The following is a 21,962-nucleotide window of genomic DNA, read 5'->3' as shown; positions in this document are numbered from 1 at the left end:
AGCTCTCCGGCCATGCTCCATTTAGGATCATGCTTTAGAAAGCAAAGTGTCACACCATTACAACTTTAATATTATTTTCAGCGCCAAGTGTCTGTCCTCTCCTCAGGTGAGGCTGCCCCTTTTGGGGAGTGAAGCAGGGAGGGCTGTGGTCTTGTCATTCAGATTGCAGCTTTTTTTTTTTTTTTTTAAATCTGTCACTGCATTCTGGAAGAGGCTGAAAGGTCTCTTCACATAGCTAGCGCTGTCTGGGACTGTTCTTTCTGGGTGGACAAATGGCTGACACCCCAACCCAAGCTCCCCCTGGAGAACGCTCTATAGGAGACTCTGTCCAGCGCTTCCCAGATGCACTCCTGGTCTGATTGTTGGTCCTGGCCCAGGCTGCACACTCCTGGGACTCTCAGAGCCTGGCAGGCTGCCCTCCACAGAGTGTTGGTACCTGGGGACAGGCATGTACTGCTTGGGCTGTCATAACAAGATACCCTAGACTGTGTGGGCTTAAACAACAGAAATTTTATTTCTCACTGTTCTGGAGGCTGGAGGGCCAAGATCATCCAGGTGTTGGCCAGGTAGTTTAAGGTGAGGGCTCCATTCCTGGCTTGTAGACAGCCACCTTCTCACTGTATCCTCAGGTGGCAGAGAGCGTGAGTGAGCTCTCGGGTGCCTCCTCTTATAAAGACACGAATTCTACTGGATTGGATTCCTACTTTTGTGGCTTTAATTTAAACACAGTCACATTGAGAGTTAGGGCTTCAACATAATAATTCTGGGGAGATGCAGTTTAGCCCCTAGCATTGGGTCTGCTGCATGAGCAGGCTGCTCTCCTGGCTCTGACATTGTAGGCAGCCCCTGCCAGCCACCAGCCTTAGGCTTACCTTGCATGCGCCCCCAACTCCTGGACACTCAGGAACCACCAAGAACTCCATGAACTTCATTGACACTTAGGGTAGCCTTTGGGAATCTGCAGCTCTGCAGAAGTCCGGCAGGGGAGAGGATGGCTGTCCTCATCCAGCAAGCCCTCCCCAGCCTACCCAAATAGTTCTCCTGGGCTTCCCCTCACTTGGTTTGGGAGGTAGAGGAATGGCCCCCTCTTATCTCACCTGTAGGGAAATGCCACGGTACTTGCTACTGCAGCAAATTCCCTCCAAAACTCTCTAGCCTTCCCTTACAGAGGTAATGGCAGGCGATGGGTTTGACAGTTAAGTATCCATTTGATTATCTTTTAAATAAATAAGCACTTTCGTAGCACTTGCTAAATGCCAAAAATTGTTCTAGGTGTTTTACATCTGATCTTAATTAATCCTCATAGTACTCCTGTTAGATAGCTCTGATTATTAGCCTTATTTTACAGATGAGGAAACTGAGGCTCAGAGAGGTTAGGTGACTTGCTGAAAGTCACACAGCTTGCACATGTCAGAGTTAGGATCTGAATCCCAGCAGTTAGGTCTCCAGTCACTGCTCTCTATAGGCTCTCAGAGGCTGGGATGGAGGTGTTAGCACCTCTCTTACAAGAGAGGAAAATGAAGCTTCAGAGGGGAAATAATTTTGCTGAGTTTACACAGCTCCTAGGTGGCAGAGGCCAAATTCTAACGGGCTTTTGACTCAAAATCCCCTGCTCTTCTCCCCACGGTTATGTCTGGGCTTATATGTTAAACAGCTCTTCTTTACCTACTTCCCACAGCATCTGGACTTTTGAAAACTTTCCAGCATAATCAGACATAGAGAACAGAACTACTTCCAAACAGACTATAATGTGCTTTCCTTAGGATGGAGGTCTCTGGGGATCTGGAATTGAATTCCTTGGATAGGTTTCCAGAGCAGCCTCCCCTTTAGAGTCTGAGAACAGGGATAAGCAGGGATTTGTCCTGCACACACTTCTCTGGATCTCTTGTCAGAGTGAGCATTTTCAGAAGCCTGGCGCACTCAGGCCACCCGAGTCCCCGTCTTTCCTGTGCCCCCTACTGCCTAGCCCCCTATTCTCACACCCTTGGTACTCACACCCTCCATCCTCTTAGACTTGATTCTTGACAAAAGGACTCTGGTTTTCCAGAGTCTCAGAGCCCACGGAAACTCTGAACCATGTTGTCCTCTGTGACAGCCCTCCCAACAGTAATAACAACACCAGCTGCTGACAAATAGCATTAAAGTCCCAGCTCACCAGATCTGTAATTCAGCTCTCTGCTTCTTTATTTTGTTGACCATTCTAAATTAAAATGAGACAGGCTGGTTGCCAATTTAAACCCTCTAAAGCATTAGCTCATGACCATCTAAAGGTGTGACATCACCTGGCCCCTGGTAAAGACTCTGTAAATATTTGTGGAACTGATGAGTAAATGGACTTACAAAGGACATTTGAGCAGGGGATCCTGAAAGATGCCAAAGCCTTCCCTAGAAGAATTCATCTCCGGTGGTGGCCTGACAGCCACTGTGGTTCAGGCAGCTGGTGGATGTTCAGCAACCTCACCTCCCTGCCCCAGGTCCCTCTCCCATCTTGCAGGGTGAGGCAGCTTTTGAATGATGTAATAAGTAAAAGTGCTTAGCTTTATGCTGGGCCATGACAGCTGCCACAGATGGTCACCTGCTTCCTCAGTTCATGGGCCTCCCTGCCCACATGAGGTGCATGACATGTCCTCAGTCCCCTGACCTCACAGCCAACACATCCAAAACCCTTCCACTAATTTGTGGCTGAAATCCAGATGGCCAGCCTGCCTATCTGGCCATTGGGAGCTGTGTGTTCCAGCCTATTCCCACATGACACCCAATCCGTCACCTTGATTTCCACACCACCAAACCACTAGCACTGAGTACTCATCACTGTAATTACTGTCATGAAAGTCGTTGGTGGAGTCACAGAATAGGTTACTTCTCTGAGCCCATGCCTTCTTCCCATCTGCTCAATCTCTTTTCTCATTTTACTTCCTTTTGGGGAGCAGAAGGATGCATTTCCTCCTTGGTTTCCATGTGGAATCATTTCTCCCCTTCTGCCCCAAGTACATCTTTAACCTCAAGTGTTTATTGAGACTTTCCAACCAGGGCTTCTCAAAGTGTGGTTCTCAGACCAACAGTGTGAGCATCTTCTGGAAGCTGGTCAAACATGCAAGTTCTCAGGCTTCACCCCAGACCTTCTGGGATGGGGTGCGGCATCTATCTGTTTTAATGTCCTGCAGGAGATTCTGACTGATGCTCAAGTTTGAGAAGCTTTGGTCTAGACAGCCAGTATGCTTTCCCTTGGGATATTTCTGGTGAATCAAAATGTCTTCTCCTTGTTATGAAAGTTTCAAGGGGAGTTGGGCTTTGAGGGAGGCAGCTCAGCTTCTTCCTATTCAACAACAGAATGTGGGCTTTGCAGTCATCCTGCCTGGATTCTGGTCTTGCTCTCTGCCTCTTATGGCCTGTGCAACCCTGGGGAGGGTTGAAATGAACCTCTTTAAGCCTCATTTTCTTTCTCAAATGAGTCTTCATTTTACCTTTTCCCTAGACTCTTGTGCGTCTCAGAGGAGATCAAAGACATGGAGGTCCTTTATAAACCATAAACCTGTGGGATAGGGGTTACTGCATGACTTTCAGGCGCCCCCACCAAGGTGGTGGCTCCAGTGGTGTCTCTCTCTCTTCCTCTGCACAATCTCTGGGTGCTGAAAGCCTGGGTCTTGTGTTGAGTGAAAAAGTTGGGGTTGGGGTGCAGAGCCTTTTGGAAAACTGGGTTTGAAGCCAGAGGGAGGCATGCTAAGCATGGGCAGGGCTGGCCAGAAGGCCCCCTCCACACCTGACCTCAGGCTCCTTGGGCAGGTGCCCTAACACTGCAGGTTGCACCCTCTTGGAACCCTGAGCTGAAGGGAGAAGCAAAGAAGAACATAACGTGGCACTGTGTAGCATTCTTCCCATATATTACCTCATTCATAACCCTGATTGCAGGGAGAGGAGAGAGGGGAGAAGGTGAGGGGGAGAGGGGAGAGGGGAGAGGGGAGGAAGGAGAGGGATGATACACTGCTCCAGATTCCTTGATGCAGAAACTGAGGCTGAAAATTATCCGCTCTCCACTAGCCTACCAAGGTACAGCACTTTCCTTTACGCGGTCTCCTTTTATCCTCGCACTCCTGCATATGTAAATTTTCCATAATTATAATCCCAACCTCTATAGGCTTTTCTTTTTTGCATTAAGCATATTAAAAACATTCTCTAAGATGCTACATAATCTTCAGAATTACCATTTTAGATGGCTTGCAAATATTTCATTAGGTGGACATATTATAATTTGTTGAACTATTTCCATGTCGTGGACATTTGGATTGTTAACTTTTTTTGGTGCCATCAAATTATGTTGCAGTGCCAATATCTTTGGACATTTAGCTTTCAAATTCTTTTAGAAGAAATACTTTGGAGTGTGATCATTGTTGGATTATAGGGTATCAATCATTTTATAGCTCAAGAAATTTACTTTCCAAAATACCCTGCCACTAGCATTATTTGAACTTATCAGCTTTCCTGCAACCTTGCCAGCATTGGGTTGGCAAGGTTATTCACTGTTTTTGCTCATTTAGTAGCTATTATGTGTCATACCACGTGCATTTCTTTAGTAATTAGTGATGCCAAACATTTTTTTCTGCTATTTTATTTTTATTCCCTCCTGGGGAAATTTTCACTCCTGTCTTTTGCACATTGTCTTAACATGATTGTTTGGATAGGCTCTTTATATAGATATCAGCTCTTTGATGGGTTTGTTTGCTTATTTGTGATAATATTCTTCCCTCAGCTCAACCTAGTTTTTAAACCAAGAGCTGTAATTACATTACTCTGTGTACCTCTAACTTATGGTGCTTGATAAACTCCCGGCATTGCCAGAGGCTGAGCACTAGGAGTACTGGAAGTTTAATTTGCAATGAAATGAATTGGCAGTGTGGGCAGGGGTGGATTTCTGAGCGCCTGATGTCTTCAGTCCAGTGCCAAATGTGCAGTTTGGCATTCTCCCCTCCTATGCCCTGAGTTTCCCTTTTCTTCTTCTTCTTTCTTCTAACTCTAGCTGAGGATGAATTCAGACAGACATCCTTCAAATAAATAGCAAGCTCTGTTGCTGCTGTCGGTCACTGCAAAAGAAAAGACCGTTGGGATCTAACTTCCTTTACTACCTTTTGGGATACCCACCTACACCCCTAGATATCTTTTGGGGCTCCCTGGGACCCAGGTAAAGCTGGTTCTGTCTACTCATGACTGCCTGTTTGGTCAAGGAGCCTACTGAGTCAGACAATTACTCTTAGTAGGTGGCCTTCAAATAATCACTCACTGATTTTTGCCTCTTGTCAGTTCACCAATTTCCTCTTCCAACAGAGCCAAAACATCACCCAGGCACCTTGTCCCTTCTCTGAGGTTGTGCTAGAGTAGAAAGAGCAGTGGGCTTCAAGTCCATGGACCTGGGTGCAAGTTCCTCCATCCTTTCTGGCTGTGTTAGCCCAGAGGGCCACTGACTTCTCTGGCCCTCGGCTGTCTTCCCTGAAGAGTTTGGGTTGTAACCTCTAAGTCACCAAATGTTCAGTCTGGAAGGACTTTCCATGAACCATCTCACTGAAGTCACACAACCACCCTGAAAATCGGATCCTGTTTATTATCCCCACTGTACATTGAGGTGACTCAGTTTCAGGGAGGCCAAGAAAGGCAATCTGAATGGGAGTGTTAGTGCAAGCTACCACCCCACATTTAACACAATGACTTTGATATCATTATTCTCAGAGCAACTCACAGAGCACAACCATTGTAGTCATTGATTACTGGCAACTGTATAATCCTATGGCTTTATTTGCTTCAGAAGCAAGGGGATTTTGTGAGCTCACATGCCCAGGAATGGATGGGGAATAGCTTGCAGGAACCAGAGCCCCAGAGACCAGAGCAGAGGTTTGGTGCCACCAGGATGCTCTCTGTCTCATTCTCCACCTTCTTAGTTCTCTGCTAATCTCCAAAGGGCTCCATTTCTTCCTGCTGCTAAGGCTATCTCTGCAGCAGGAAAGATGGCTTCTCAGGTCTTAGCTTCCAGTTCTTCTGACACCAAGGCAAGGCTCCTGTCCCAGATTGCCACAAACACCATCTCAGTATGCACTCAGGGACTCCTCCCAGAAACTTCCAGCACCCCAGAGAGGAGCCCCCCTGGAACATCACTGGGTGACTAAAACCCTGAACTATAAGTTTAACCTACGCTAGAGTAATAAAGTTTTTTTCTCAAGGAAATTTTAAAAAGACAGGTTCCTCATGAAGAGTTAAATACCCAAGCCTTCAGCCCTGGCCTCCCTACTCTGAGCCTTCTTCCCTCCTTAGAGCCACCATCACACCCACAAAGTCTTTGAAGTAAAGAAGGTTTGGTCTGAATCTAATCTTTGCCATTCAGTTGCCTTGGTTGACTAATTCCATACCCGCTTTGTAGCTCAGTTTTCTTATCCAAGCAGTCTTCAGATGACTTACTGAAACAGATGCCGAGAAACATTCATGAGTGACCTCTGTTAGGATCAGAGCAAAACTCACCCCAATGGCTGTGCTGGAAAGTTGCTCAGACAGTGGCAGTGAGATGCTGCCTGCCTGAGGAGGCCTTGGTTGGATGCAAAGGAGCTACAGCATCCAGGGGACAAGATGCCAGCTGCCAAGCAGCTAGCTGACATTGGCTATAAGACTTTCCCTACCTCCATGATGCTCCTCACTGTGTATGGTGGGTACCTCTGCAGTGTCCGAGTCTACCACTATTTCCAGTGACACAGAGCCTGGTGCCTGGCCACAGAAGAACAGAAGACCTTGGGAATCCTGTAGAACTGGGGACCTTTTTCTCCTGAGCAGAGAGGCCCAAGGCATGCTGTAGAGAGACCGCACCTGCCACTATTTCCAAGTCAAGAGGGCTAGAGCCTTGATGGTTTGCAAACCCTGTTGGAAGAAGGTGCCCATCGTTTCTCTGGTTCTGCCAGTTTGTGCCAGTTTGACAGTTTTTGGAGGCTATTGAATCATAATAGGAATGTGAGGATGAGGTACACCTACAGACATTAAATATTTTGCCATGTCAAAAAAAAAAAAAAACAAAACAAAAAAACAAACCTCACCCCAACAGGTCACACTGGATTTAACATAAACCACATGAAAATTGCACCCAGTGTTTACAAGGACTACATCTCTGAAAAATCAAATCCAAAACTGTAAAATGAATATATCATATTGTAAAAATTGCTCAGCAAAAAATTTAACTGCAGACTCTCTATTGTGATAGAGTAACCTGCCAGTGTCTGTTTTGTAGCCAAGTTTTCCTTTTGCTTTGTTTTAGAATGAAAACTTCTCCAGCATCGATTTGTCACTGAGCAATCTTCCTAGATAGTCCTGCAGGCGGGCTGGATGATGAAGTACAGTATGGAGCATTGTCTTGTTTCTGTGAGCTAGTGAGTTTAGTATTTTCTCCTGTCTTGTGCTCAACTGCCCACACAGCAATAGCAGTTTCTAAAGCTCCCTAACGTTTAACAAATTTAATCATTGAGACTGCCCATGAGCCAGGTAGGACAGGGACTATAATCCTTACTTGGTGGCTGAGGGGGCTGGGGACTGGGGTTTAGGGGGTTAAGCAGCTCATCCAAATCAGGATGCAGGCAGAGCCCAAGACTGGCTGAAGAGCTGGAGTCCCTCACATTGCACGGTCACTTCTGTCTGAGCTCCAAGCCACAGGGGCGTCTGATTGGTCAGCTTGAGCTCTCATGCGCTCCTTTCTCTTATTAGTCAGCCTGAGCTCTCACATGCTCCTCCCTCTCATGGATCAACTTGAGCTCCCACATGCTCCTCTAGGACTGCCCCAGGCCATTGGCATCTCTGAACTCATGAAGCAGAGCAGGTGGGGAAAGGATCAGTGACTGGGGACTTAGATGTGTGTTCCTCATCCTGCCTCTATGCTACTCTGTTGCGTGTCCTCAGGGGCAGGGCACCTCACCCCTCAGAGCCTTGGGCAGTTGAGATTTGGCTCAGTCTTGAGCTAGATGAAGTTGTGCAGAGACTCACTCATGACCCTCACCCCTTTTGTTGTTTCTTTCTGTCTTGTTCCCTTGCAGATGATGCCTCTGTTAGAACTGGCCTCAGCTTGCTGTGGTTTAGAGCCTTTTAGATGCTTTATATAGCGTTTCCCTTTCTTTTCTCATTGTCAACTGCCACTTCTTGTTACTATTATCTGCCTCCAAAATTTCTGTCCCCTCTTAATTCATTGTATCTAATCTGCTGTGATTTGGAATATTAACCTTCTTGAAATTCTGTCTCAAATGTGAGTCATGTCTATGAATGAAGGCTTTGGTGATTGCACTTGGTGATGACAATAACTCTGACTTTTTCAAAACCTTCTTTGGCCTTTTTCTACATGTTGAGTAATGAAGGCTGAAATTGCCACATCAGTTTTGACCTTTGACCATAATAGGGGTAGTGTGAAAGCATGGCTCTGAGGGTGGAAGCAATGGCAGATGAGATGGGTCATTGCAGGTTGCTCTGTGTTCACGGGCAGTGTGATGGACAGGAGATGCATATCCTTGAAGGCCGATCCAGACTCTCTTCCATGCAGCACCAGGCCCAGGTGGTTTCTCCTTTCATGTTTGCAAATAGCTAAATACCTTGACTCCATAGATTCTCACTTCAAGCCTTGGACTTAGACAGCTGGTGCTGGTAACCCACCACCCAACTTGGTGGGTTACTAAGAAGTAATAGCCAAAGTCATAGATCATGAGTTGAATTGAAAGGGGACCAATGTGATTAATCCTAGGGCTAGGGACTTTAAAAGAGAGATCTTCCAGTCATCTGAGGCTCACATACACTAAAAAAAAAAATCCAAATTTAAATAAACTAAAAAAGACCATCATAGTTATTTATAATGGTAGAAAATCAGAGCTTAATTAAGGTGCATATATATCTGTAATGGAATGCTAAACAACAATCATACTATTTTAAAAGAATTTATAATATTGTGGGAAATGGCTGATGACATAAAATCAAGTGAAAAATTGTTAATATAAGATGATGTCACATGTGAAAAATTATTTGAATAGACAAAGGACAGGAAAGATATATTCAGTCCTTATAACTTTGATGACTACAGGAGCCAGTGGTTAGTGACTTGGGCCAGTTGTGATACAATAGGGAATGGTGGGGACTGAGGTAAATTGGAGAGAACATGCCCTCTGAAAAAAAGGCTCCTGGCCAACTTTTGCTGTATATTGCTAGCTCTTCAAGTTTCTTAATGGAGGTTAGAAATCCTGATATTTATGTGAAATTCTCTAAATGCTAGTAACTAGTTTACACTTTTAAAAGCACTGGATCTGCCAGATAAAAATGATGTGGTTTGCCTTTGGCCTTTGGTCCACGAATCTACTACCTTTGAAATACACAATCATGTTGACACTAGTTGCCTCTGGAAGTGTGCTTACCGGAAATCTAATTTTTCTTTATTATAGCTTTAACAATTTTCTAGTTTTGTAGGATTAATACATAGTATTTCTATAATTGAAGAAAAAAATGAATGACCTTAACCTCAGGTGATTGGGATGTGTGTGTGCGTGTGGTGTGTAGTGGGCATGTGAGTGCTGAGGGAAAGGTATCTAAGAATGCTTAGCACCTCCCAGAACTTTCTAAAGCCTCAGTTTACTCATTTGTAAAGTGCAGACAGCAATTTCTACTGTGCTTACCATACAAGATTGAGAAGCAAAGGAGATGGCTAACTTGGGAGGACTTTGCAAATTAGCCACTGGGGATGAACATGAAGTAGGTGCCCAAAAAATATTTATCAGGTGAATGAGGGGACAGGGGAATGAGGAAAGTTGGTCTCTGGAGTACTGGGAAGCATATGGCATTGGGAGCCAGATGTGTGTGTTGAAAACACCCTGGCTCTGCCCCTCACTAGCTGTGACACCTTGGGGAGTAATCCTTGCCAGTTTTTTTTTTTTTTTTTAAAGACAGGGTTTCACCATGTTGGTCAGGCTGGTCTTGAACTCCTGACCTCAGATGATCCACCCACCTTGGCCTCCAGAGTGCTTGGATTACAGGCGTGAGCCACCACGCCCGGCCCTGGGGAGTAATCCGAAGTATAACTACAACATGTTGCACAGTCACTGTGTGCTAACACTTCATTAAGCACTTTGTATGCATTATGCCTTTCTGAGTTGAATTCTGCAGAAAATCACAGTATGGGTATTTATTTCAAAGTGTCCTACTGAGGATTCATTCAAACGGTCCAAATACTGTGCTTACAACAGAACTCAATAAACAGCACTTTCCTTTCAATTCTGGGCCTGGTCTCATCGTTGGTAGAAACTCTTAATTTCACCTGCTCCCACTAATTCCAGGCAAGTAAACAGCTGGTAGATATAAGTGCAATAGATTACTTATTCAAAATGTGTGATTTCCACCTTCCAATACTTATTCAAATTATGTAATTTTCCCCCCATTTTTGGTTTCTTAAAGAAGGGATGCTCATTCCACCCACTGAGATGGCTTTCAAATGGAAAGTAAAATCTAGCTCATATTCTGTCTTTGGAAAATTGCTCCAGGTGTATCCTCAGAACAATCCAGCCTCGTCGTCACTTTCTGCAGCCACTTCTTGGTACCCGCAGAAGCTCTGAGAGGCTCCCTTATGTGTGCAGCATCAACTTGTTTTTCTAGCTACCTTGGGTGAGTAAGCACTTTTATATAAATGACCTTGTCAGATAACCAAAAGTCTCTAAATTACACACACACACACACACACACACGTGTGTGTGTACATGCAATATATTTCAGCAAATGGTCTGTGTAATTTAATTCTGTATGGTGGAGGGTGTTTTAAATGCCAAGCTCTAGTTTAGGCACTTTGTATAGATTAGCTCTTTAACTCTCACAGCAACCATGTAAGATGGGGTCTGACTTGTGTGAAACTGAGTTTAACTTTTTTGTAGTTGCTATGACCGAGTATCAAAAGCAATTATATCGAAGACATCTTTTTGAACTCTCCCATGAGTGCTTGACACTGCCTCCTAGAGGCTCCCAGCAGGATCACTCACCAGTCACTCAATGGCAGCTGCTTTTATTAGCAGCCTTTATTAGCACCTTCGTTTTCCTATACCAATTCCTAACCCCTGCCAGTTTTCTTTGCACCTTTTATATAAGTTACTTGTTCTTGAATCTTTGCCAAAAAGAAATCAGAATAAGGGCACACAGGTCTGCCTTTAGGTTCCCTTGAGCAGTGGGAGACATCAAATCATAGGCTGACACTGTCTGTGTCTAGGGGGATAAACAAGAGTTGTGATTGGTTGGTCCTAAGGATGACTGGATTCTAGAAACCACTGCCTCCAAGGCCATCAGTGACTGTTGATCACCCTGAGAGTGCAACTTGACCTCTCCTCACTGCTGTGGCCTCCCTTCTTCTCTTGGGATGCTGTTTGCTGACTATGGCAGCAAATACTTCCTTCCCTTAAATCTCCAAGGTTCAGATCAATTTTGGACCCATGTGTATTGCAAAGAATGGGATGTAATTTCTCCGGGATGGGTTATGTCTAAAAATGCTGAGCAATGCCACCACACAACGCTCTTGACTTGAAAGAAACTTGAGTCAAATACAATGTGGCAAGAAGAAAGATATTGGTATATTCCTAGCTTCCCTGCCACCTTGAAGGAGCCTTTGTTACTTTCTTTGGATTTTGGTGGTGAAGCTCTTGCTACAGTGTAGACTGGGACATATGCAGGAGCCAGAAGGCTAGGGAAGTAGTCACAGATGAATGGAATCAACAGAGTACTTAGAGGGCTGGAGGTGTGTTCTGATGAATAAATGGGGAAAGAAGTCCCTGGGCAGTAAGGGATATCATAGAGATACAGAGGAGACAGTCTTCAGCAGGGACTGTGACAGCCTCAGAAATCGGGGGTATGAAGAGGGTTCCAGCATGTTTCTGTGGGCATCCTCCAATCTTCCTCTATGGTATCCTGGAATCCCATTTAAGAGCTTTTTAAAGAGATTTCTCTAAAGGTTTAATCAGCAAATATTTACCTGCGCTTTTCATAATGACCCATTTTTAAAAACAATCAAGTAAACAAAAACCAAAGTGAAAAACCCAATCAATGTGTATATATAAAAATGTGTGCCAGGCCGGGCGTGGTGGCTCACGTCTGTAATCCCAGCACTTTGGGAGGGCGAGGTGGGTGGATTACCTGAGGTCAGGAGTTCGAGACCAGCCTGGCCAACATGGCGAAACCCCATCTCTACTAAAAACACAAAAATTAGCCGGGTGTCAGGGCGGGCGCCTGTAATCCCAGCTACTCAGGAGGCTGAGGCAGGAGAATTGCTTGAACCTGGGAGGTGGAGGTTGCAGTGAGCTAAGATGGTGCCACTGCACTCCAGCCTGAGCAATAAGAACAAAACTCTGTCTCAAAAAAAAAAAACAAAACAAAAAACAAAGAACAAAAAACAAAGTGTGCCTATATTTTTACAAGGAAAAAGAATCCTAAGGTTAACAACAACTGGTCACTTCAAGGGGTGGGCCTGGGGTGAGGAAGAGAGAGTGAAGTTTTTTATACCTCCTGTAGGCTTTGACTTATTACAATAAGCATATGTTACTTTTTAACTTTGAAATATAGACTTGTAAGCGAGTTGTACAGAGACTTCTCATAATTACAGTCAATTTCCCCTAATGTTAACATGATACACTTACCAAAACCAATAAATGCCAGGACAACACTATTAAGTAAACTACAGGCTGTGTTCAGATCTCACCAGTTTTTCCACTCATGTCTTTATTCTGTTCCCAAATCCCACATTACATTGAGTCCCATGTTCCCCTGTTCTCCTCCAATCTGTGACAGTTCCTCAAGCTATTCTTTTATGACCCTTACAGTCTTGAAGAGTACAGGTCAGGCATTTTATAGCATGTCCCTCTGTTTGGATTTGTCTGATGTTTTCCCATGCTTCGATAGATTGAGGTTATGGATTCTGGGGAAGTATGCCATAGAGGTGATGTGTCCTTCTTTGCACAAAATATTGGGAATATGTGCTATTGGTACATCTGTTACTGGTGATGTTAGCCTTGATCATGTGATTAGGGTTGTAGCTGCTTTCCCCACTGTAAAGTTGTTATTTCCCTTTTTGTAAATAATACATATTTTGGGGAAAGTTCTTTCTTCTTATCCTTTTTCTTCTTAATATCCTATATCTTGTTAAATTTTCATCCACTGATTTTAGTATTCTTTGGCGAATCTTGAAGCAATTATTGCTGTACTGTTCTGGTAACGTTTGTCTATTTTTCTTGTCCCGTCTCTATTTGTTAATTGGAATTCTTCTGTTCTCCCTCACTTGTTATGTATTCAATCACCTTTTATATTAGTACTGGCTTACGGTTATTTATTTTATTCTTTGGGTTATAATAAGATATTTTTGTTATTTATTTTATTGCTCAGTTTTGTTCCAGCTTTGGCCACTGGCAGCTCTTCTAGGTTGGCTCCTGCGTCCTTTTGACATGATGTTTTTCTTTGATAGATTAAAAAATACAACGAAGTACAAAGAATTAAAATTTTTGTCTACCGCTTTTTATTTTGTTGTTTCATTTGAAAGAGAGAGTATGCTGAGACTAGCCAAGGAGCAAGTGAGATTCATTTGGGGTACACAAACAAATCTTTAAAAGACTTCCTTCCTTCCTTCTTCCCTTTCTTCTTTCCTCTCTCCCTTCTTCCTTCCCTTTCTGCCTTTCCTTCCCTTCCTCCCTCCCTTTCCCTCTCTTTCTCTCTTTCTATACACAATTCTCTTTGGCATATGAGACTGAATGTCACTAAAATGTAGTGTCAGGAATCTACCTAGGGTGTGAAAATAACATGTGAAACTGTTTTTATTTCAATCACAAATAATAACAAGAACTTCATATTGTTAAAGAGACTCATGAAATCCCTGAACTTGAGTGCTGCCCAAACTTCAATTTGGGGAGAAAATTGCAAATAAATTCCAGAATATTGATTTGTCTGATTTTACAGTGAAAGACTGAAAAGATGACTTAGCTGAAAAAGTCAAATTTCAAGGTTAATTCATCCCTAATAAAGAGAAATCGCACTCACCACTGGTTGATTCATGCTGTAATAAAAAAGAAACTGCTCCTAAACCCTGGAGAGCATTCGTTAAGTTGATGATGTCTTTGAAGCATAGTTGAAATTCTTTGAAGTAATGAGCTTAATGAGAAAAAAGGAAGAAAGGATGGATGTCTGCTGATGCTATTTCATTAATGTTAGGTTCCCAGTAAACATTTAAGACAATAATCCAAGAGAGATGAATCATTTTATGATGTCATATTGCTGCCAAGCATTGCAGGGAAAAACTCTGTAAGAACATCTCAGCCTAGCTATCCAGATAGCCAGCCTGTGAAAAACAGTGTCTTAAAACACCAGCCTGTTTTCCTTTTTTGTGTGTGAAGATTTGACTGCTGATCTTAGAATACTCAGGTTCATTTACTGCTACAGGGAAATTAACCTAGCTGGAGTTAATGAAGGCCATAGTCGTTGTTTGTGGAATACCCAGGGAAAGAGCTCTACGCATTTTCAAGAATGTTAACTTTCCATATAGTTGGTGGAAAGTTTTCCCCACCACCAAGCAGTGGACGCTAGCTGGATGTTCTCCAATTCAATTCCAACACTAGTTACCCGGAGATAATGTCAGATTCCACAGGTAGCAGACCCTCTCAGTGCTTCACCTGGAGATCCTGGGTCTTTTAATTAGTTAATTTACTTAAAAAAAATTAAAATTAAGTTTTGTAAGGATATGGGGTCTTGTTATGTTGCCCAGGCTGGAGTGAAGGTCTGGGTCTTTTTACTGGTTGGATGTGTTCATCCAGGTCCCTCCATGGTTGGGTGCTAAGGGGTTCTCAGGTGTAATGCACTGAGATACTGTGAAATATTAACCTGGTCTTCGTTCCCGTTTTCTGGCATACAACTCCTAATGTCCTTGGGATCTCGAAAGTGCTGTTTTTTATCTATCTTTTGTCTGATAGGTTCAGCGTGGGGTAGGTTACCAGAAAGGTCAAGGCAGGATAAGAGGGTTGGGACTTTTAGCCCCAGGAGGGGAGAAGGGCTGAAGGTCAAGTTAATCCTCGGTGGCCAACGGTTAAATCAATCATGCCTATATAATGAAGCCTCCATAAATACCCAAGAGGACAATGTTCTAGAGCTTTTGGATCTGTGAACACGTGGTGGTTCCTGGAGGGTGGCCTGCCCAGGTGTCAAAGACTTTGGAACCAAAGTGCCTCCATCAAATAGGTGAGACTGAAATTGGAGGGACTGGTTTTTCAAGATATAGGTCACAAAGACTCTTCAGATAAAACAAAGTGTGGTGAAGAAGCCAGCCAAACCCACTAAAACCAAGATGGTGACAAAAGTGACCTCTGGTTGTCCTCACTGTTCACTATATGCCAATTATAATGCATTAGCATGCTAAAAAACACACCTACCGGCACCATGACAGTTCATGCATGGCATAGTGGTGTCCAGAAGTTACTCCATATGGTCTAAAAAGGGGAGGAACCCTCAGTTCCAGGAATTGCCTGCCTCTTTCCTGGAAAACTCATAAATAAATCCACTCCTTGTTTGGTATATAACCAAGAAATAACCATAAGTCTATTCAGTCCAGCCCCGCATGCTGCTGTTCTGCCGATGGAGTAGCCACACCTTTATCCCTTTATTTTCTTTAAAAACTTGCTTTCACTTCACTGTGTCTTCTTGCTCTTGAATTTCTGTGTGGAGAACCTGCATGGACTCCCAGGCTGAACTCCAATTTGGGGATTCACCCTGTGACATGGGGAGGGCATGGAAGCTCTGTACCCTGTACGTCTCTTCATCAGTATCTTTTGTAATATCCTTTGTAATAAACTGGTAAATGTCAATGTTTTTTGAGTTCTGTGAGCTGTTCCAGCAAATCAGTTGAACCCAAAGAGGGGGTTGTGGGAACCGCATCTTGAAGCTGGTTGGTCAGAAGTTCCAAAGGCCTGGACTTGCAACTGGTGTCTGGAGTAGGGTAGTCTTGAGGACTGAGTACTCAGCCTGTGGGATCTGATATTATCTCCGGGTAGATAGTGTTGGAATTGAATTGGAGGACATCCAGCTAGCGTCTGCTGCTTGGTGGTAGGGGAAATCCCCCTACATTTGGTCACAGATATCTTCTTCTGTGTTGATGATTGTTGCAGTGGTATGATAGCAGAGAAAAAATACGATTTGGGAGAGTTTTTTTCAGACATGTACACCTTCTAGAAATGGTCTCCTGGCGGGGCTTTTCCCCCTTCCTTGTTCTTCTTCCCTCACACCTGACAGGTTTCTCCTCCATAAACCCCCTGTGGCTGCATCTTCCTCAAAGGTCTGCATCTCAGAAGCCCAGCCTAAGATACTTGGCATACATAGCAGATATATTTGAAATTTTGAATATATTGGTTGTGAAACTTCAAGAAATAAATATCCATCTTGTTTCTCAATATTGCATAAGTCAAGAAATTATAGCCCACATTTATCTATAAAGACATGATATTAGTGTTAAATGTTTCTTTTTAGTGTTTAGATTTGATGGTCTTGCTCTCAAGAAAAAAAGCAGTTTCGTCTAATATGTCTGCAGAGTGAATTTAGGAAATCCATGTTTTTCTGATATTTTGTCTGAAAAGCACATTTCAAACTCCATAAGGAAACCCTTTCTCACATGTTCAGTCTTTGCCAGATCTCTCAGAGGTGTTTTGGGAGCTCAAGCTTGAGTCTAAGACAACTTAACGAAGTTGGCTTTCAATATTTTTGGGAGTAAATGATCTCTTTAATCCTCTGAACACAAGTGAACATTTATTGAACATCATTTTCCATTTTTATCAACCTAAAAAAAGCCAGCAACAACTTTGATGTTGAAAACGATCTTGGTTATGTCCTAATGGCCACTTTTGACCAATAAAGAGGAATCAGGGCAGACAAGCAGATTGAGCTCTTGTGACTAAAATAAAGATTCTATTTTTCTTGCAGAGAAAATGAACTATGTTTATCTAAAATTGTCACAGCCTTGCTTTGTTTTGAGTAATGATATTTAATTGTTTAGACATTTGAAGTGACATGAAAGGAAGCAGGCATTTTTTGTATGTTTGGCTTTTGGGTTGATGGACAGAGAGGGACTGTGGGTTGCAAAGGTTTCGAGGGCTCCCTTAGTGACCTCTGTGGTCTTTCCCTGCAATGACGTTCTTTGATAACAAGATTTATTTATTTTTTCTTAACTAAGACTTGAGTCTGAGTCAGACTGCCCTTTCTTCCAAATAAGGATGTGGTGGAAGTTGCATTAAATTTTGAGTTTCAGGCCCAAACACTGAGGGACAGAGACTGCAGAATGACCCCCTCCTTGTGTCGACAGACTATGCTAATTAACATGGTTGTCTTTGGCTGATCTGGGAAAATTAAAAGATGACCCAGGGTCCTCTTTAGCTGGACATTTTCCCTCTCTGCCTCCTTCCTTGATTCTCCTTTCTTCTCCCTTCCCCGTCCACTCTCTTTTTTCTTTATCTTCCTTCTCTTTCGATTCAATTCTTTCATCTATTTTCCTTTATTTCTTCCTTTTCTCTTTTTCTTCTTTCTTTCATGGCAACTGAAGTACACCCATCCCAAAAATAATTGCAGTCAACCTCTCACCTTTTTGATAATAAATATTCCACAGCATCGATGCAAAAGGACTCCTGCAGTTGAACATGAAGCATAAAATCTGGTGGAAAAGAAGTGGGTGTAGACAGCAGGGATCGTTCTTGTGTTAGGATGATTCTTAAGGAAGACATTTGTAAGGGAGGGGTCTGCAGGTGCCAGATACCAGAGAGAATTAAAGCTCAGTGTCTTAGATGAGGATTCAAATCCAGAAATGACTTGCAGGAATTGGGAGATGCCTTTCCTGAGAAACGTTTGAGTTGGGTTGGTATTGATCTTAATTACCTGTTTAGGTTGTCTTCTATATGCCTTAGTTTGCTTTTTGTTAAATGAGAGCAAGGATTTTGACTCCTTTCCATAGATGAGAGATATTACAAGGGCCAAAGACCCATTGGAGGGCAGCATGGTGAGAAGGTCAGAGCACCGAGCTTGGGAGTCAGATCTGGGCCTTAGACCTAGCTCTGCTGTCCTCCAGGTTAGTAATCTTCAGTGTGTACATAGCTTCTGAAGATCTTTTCCTCATCCATGAAATGAGGTGGTTGAGTGTCTCAAAATGGGATGCATTTTCCTGGTTCAAAACTGTTTTGTGCCCCCCTACACTTTTGGATAAATGCTTTTTAAAGGCATAAATGTGGTAAAAAATAATTGCTCAGAAATTTTGTTGAAAGAGTGGATGGATGAATGAATGCTCCAAATCTGGGCCTCCAGGTGTGACTGTGCAGGCTGTGGGGCTGTGCTATATGTGACTCCAAGGGAAAAGGGGACACTGTTCATGAAGATGGCAGTGGCAATCCTGCCCATGGATCTGTGCCAGATGGCTGCCTGATCCCAATGGACAAGGATTGAATGACCAGAAGTTGCTGAGAAGAACATGAGGCTCTTGAAAGATGTAACATCCCTTGTATCCTTGTATGAAGGGTTGTTTTCTTTTTTGTTTGGAGTCAGAGTCTCACTCTGTCACCCGGGCTGGAGTGCAGTGGTGCGATCTAGACTCACTGCAACCTCCACCTCCCCGGTTCAAGTGATTCTCCTATCTCAGCCTCTCGAGTAGCTGGGACTACAGGCGTGTGCCACCATGTCCAGCTAAGTTTTGTATTTTTAGTAAAGATGGGATTTTGCCATATTGGCCAGGCTGGTCTGAACTCCTGACTTTGTGATTTGCCCACCTCGGCCTCCCTAAGTGCTGGGATTACAGGAGCTAGCCACCACGCCCGGCCTATCAAGGGTCATTTTCTAGGAGCTTCAAAACAATCCACTTGGGATCTCCATCATCCCGTCTCCCTAGAGAAACACAGGCCTGTGAGTGCCTTCTGGGTCTGCAGCAGCCATGGGGATCCAGGACCTGCTAAGAGGCCCTGGCAGGGCTCCTGAGTCAGCAGAAGCCTTGTGTTGACATGGGCCAGGAGGGAAATAACCTGGGTCTCCCAGCCCTTCCCTTAAAAGCCATATTGTGTAAGTTAACAAGCCAAAGAATCCCTCACTTTTTAACCAAGGAAAATATTTTTATCTTACTCAGAGAACAAATCCCTCCTTTGTCAAGTGCAGATAGAAGAAAACAAAATTTTCTTAGGACATGCATCATTATTATTTTTTTCTGTAAAATTATCTGTGTGCCTTCTATAGTGCCTGTGTGTCCTCAGTGGCACCCATGGAAAGCAGTTGTTGGGAAATCCTTGTTAAGGTAAGAGCGTCTGTGGACTAGGGCCTCTCAATGGCTTTGGATGGAGGAGGCTGAGTTAATCAGTTGACACATTCCTAGCACCCCCTGGTGGACATGGCTGCTCTAACTGACCATGGAATTCTTGGATTTGGCTGGGCTGAAGATAGCATACCCAGCCAGACACCACCCACCCCTGCCTGGCTGCTGTGGCTCCCACCTGACCCCAACTGCCAACCACGCCTTCTTGATGTACTCTGTGTTTTTGTCGCACTGTGTTTGTTTCTCACAAAGTCCTGGTGAAACTATCAGGGAACAAAGGACAGGAGACAGAGGTCTGAATACAGAGTAAAGAGTTTTAGTTCCAGCCACTTCCTTGGGTTCAGCACATGCATTGCTGTTCTCTGTATGTCAAACATGAAAGGGTAGGAGATTTCCAAGGCTTCTTATAGCAGAATAATGCAGTGTAATAAAGCTTGGGCTCTGGGCGGTCGGGCAGAGGTTTACATGTGAGCTTAGGTTTACATCTGAGCTTATTACTTGAGGAAAGTTGCCTTAGTGCTATGAACTTTAGCTTTATGGGGTGTAAAATGGGGATAATAATGATAATAGCTGTCCCTGGATTTATGGTGGGGATCAAACAGGAGCATGCATGCAAAGCCCAGTTCGGCCTGGCACATTAATTATCAGGCTCAGCTCATGGCAGTGGCTGTTTTTATTAATGCCACTGTGATCTTCCAGTGATTTGATTCAGGAGATGCCTGCTGAAGAGAGCAAATCAATCTCTACACCATAGTAGGAGTAGTAGCATTGATGTGGCCTTGGTACTTATTTTGCATTTGGAAAAATTCCAAAATGATTCACTCATCTCAGGTTTTTAAGTGGGTAATTTGTCCCAAGTCAGTACCACTGGAGCCTGGAGCCATCTTCAGCCACATGGGCATCTTCACATACCTGTCTGTGAGTGCAGATTTGGGATGAAGACCAGAGTCAATGGGGTAGGAAATTCCATCTGCCTAAGTGGCCCAGTCGGAGCCTGGGGAAGGCGGGGCTGTGTAGGTAATGATGTTCTCTGATGTTTCACAGCTGTAGCTCTGCTCCCTGTTCCTGAGTAGGGCCAGGCTTTTCTGGTCTAGGTGCTCAGTCTTCTACTTCTGTATGTCTGTCCTTCTTCCTCTTCCTCTTTCATTCCTTCCTTGATTTTGTTAACACACATAGCACTCACTGTATACTCGCCTCAGTACTTCACGGGAAAAGCTCAGCTCATCTTCTCAACAACCCTATGAACTAGTTCCTGTTATTATGCCCCCTCCACAGATGGGGAGAGTAATGCCACTCTGGGTCCTGGTATTCACAGGGAGGGAGACCTCAGAAGGGACTGGGGCAGGGTTCTGACTGGATACTTAGTACTGACATTTGGTATCAAGAAGGCAGAGTGAGACCAAAGGTGTGCATCTCACACTCAGCTGCCAGGTTCTGTTAGGGGACAATTTCCCTTGGCCCTCTCTCATTTCTGCATGTCTTGCAAGCAGTGGCACTGTCAGCCTTTTGTTCTGCGTTATCTTTGCACAGCAGACATTCTTGGGAGACAGAGAGAGTCTCCCACTGGAACAAAGGTGGGCATGTGTCGTAGTGCACTTTCATGCTGCTGATAAAGACATACTTCAGACTGGGTAATTTATAAAGAAAAAGAGCTTTAATGGACTCACAGTTCCATGTGGCTGGGGAGGCCTCACAATCATGGTAGAAGGCAAAAGACACGTTTTACATGGAAGCAGACGAGAGAGAATGAGAGCCAAGCGAAAGCGGGCACATCAGATCTTGTGAGACTTATTTACTACCATGAGAACACTCTGAGGGGAAACCACCCCCAGGATTCAGTTATCTCCCACTGGGTCCCTCCCACAACACATGGGACTTATGGGAGCTACAATTCAAGATGAGACTTGGGTGGGGCCACAGACAAACCATGTCAGCATGCTTACTTACAATTGTAAAATATTCAGGTTCCTCAAGCTCAGCATTGCTGTTCTATAGTGCAACCCACCACATATACAGTATTACCTGGCCCTTTTCATGTGGTCCTGTGGAAACTGAGGCTGAGGGCACTGGTGTAAAACCCTGATTGTCTGGCTACTGCTATTGCTGGATAACAAAGTCCTTTGTCTTGGATCCAGGAGTCGCTCATGTCTCTATAAACATCCATGAAACAGGCAGGCTGACTTGTTGGCTTGCAGGTAGAGTAAAATCTCATCCCCTTCACAGTTCTTGACAGCTTCCAGGTTCATGACTTAGAGGGGGCAGATGTTTAGGATGTTAATGATGAATCAGCCATAGCACCCACTCTTAAATTTCTCAAAGACTAGTGGATGTAGAGGGAGAAGGATACATGAGAGAATAAAAAGTTAAACAGTGAATACTTTCAGAGTAGTGAAGAAAAAAGCAGTTGTTGGGTGTGGCTTAAAAAAGAAATGAGATTTCGATGGATTAGGAAGCTGGGCAAGGGAGTTCTAGGCAGAGGGAACAGAGTCAGTGAAAGCACAGAGGTGCAAAGGACAAGGGTGGATTCAGGGGACAGTGTGTGGTTACTTACAATTGTAAAATATTTTTTCAGTAAGGTGTAAGGAGCATTGGCTGTAAGAAACAGCATGGATTTCGGAGTCAAACAGTAAGTCCA

General features: G+C 43.9%; 1 protein-coding gene and 1 pseudogene across 1 annotated transcript in view; both read left to right on the top strand.

The window, feature by feature from the left end:
• The window catches only part of OXTR (oxytocin receptor), a 217,679-nt gene that overhangs the window by 137,663 nt on the left and 58,054 nt on the right, over window positions 1-21,962 (top strand). Inside the window, exon 9 of the transcript XR_010337227.1 lies at window positions 10,527-10,647. The gene's annotated coding sequence lies outside the window, so the exon portion shown is untranslated. The remainder of the gene's footprint in view (window positions 1-10,526; window positions 10,648-21,962) is intronic.
• Window positions 6,607-6,780, top strand: LOC105730141 (cytochrome c oxidase assembly protein COX14-like; annotated as a pseudogene).

This window comes from Aotus nancymaae, unplaced genomic scaffold (genome assembly GCF_030222135.1).
Source record: "Aotus nancymaae isolate 86718 unplaced genomic scaffold, 86718_ANA_hifiasm-v0.15.2.pri h1tg000046l, whole genome shotgun sequence".
NCBI classification, from domain to species: Eukaryota; Metazoa; Chordata; class Mammalia; order Primates; family Aotidae; genus Aotus; species Aotus nancymaae.
Note: the sequence above shows the minus strand (reverse complement) of the source record. Positions and strands in the feature narration are given on the sequence as shown.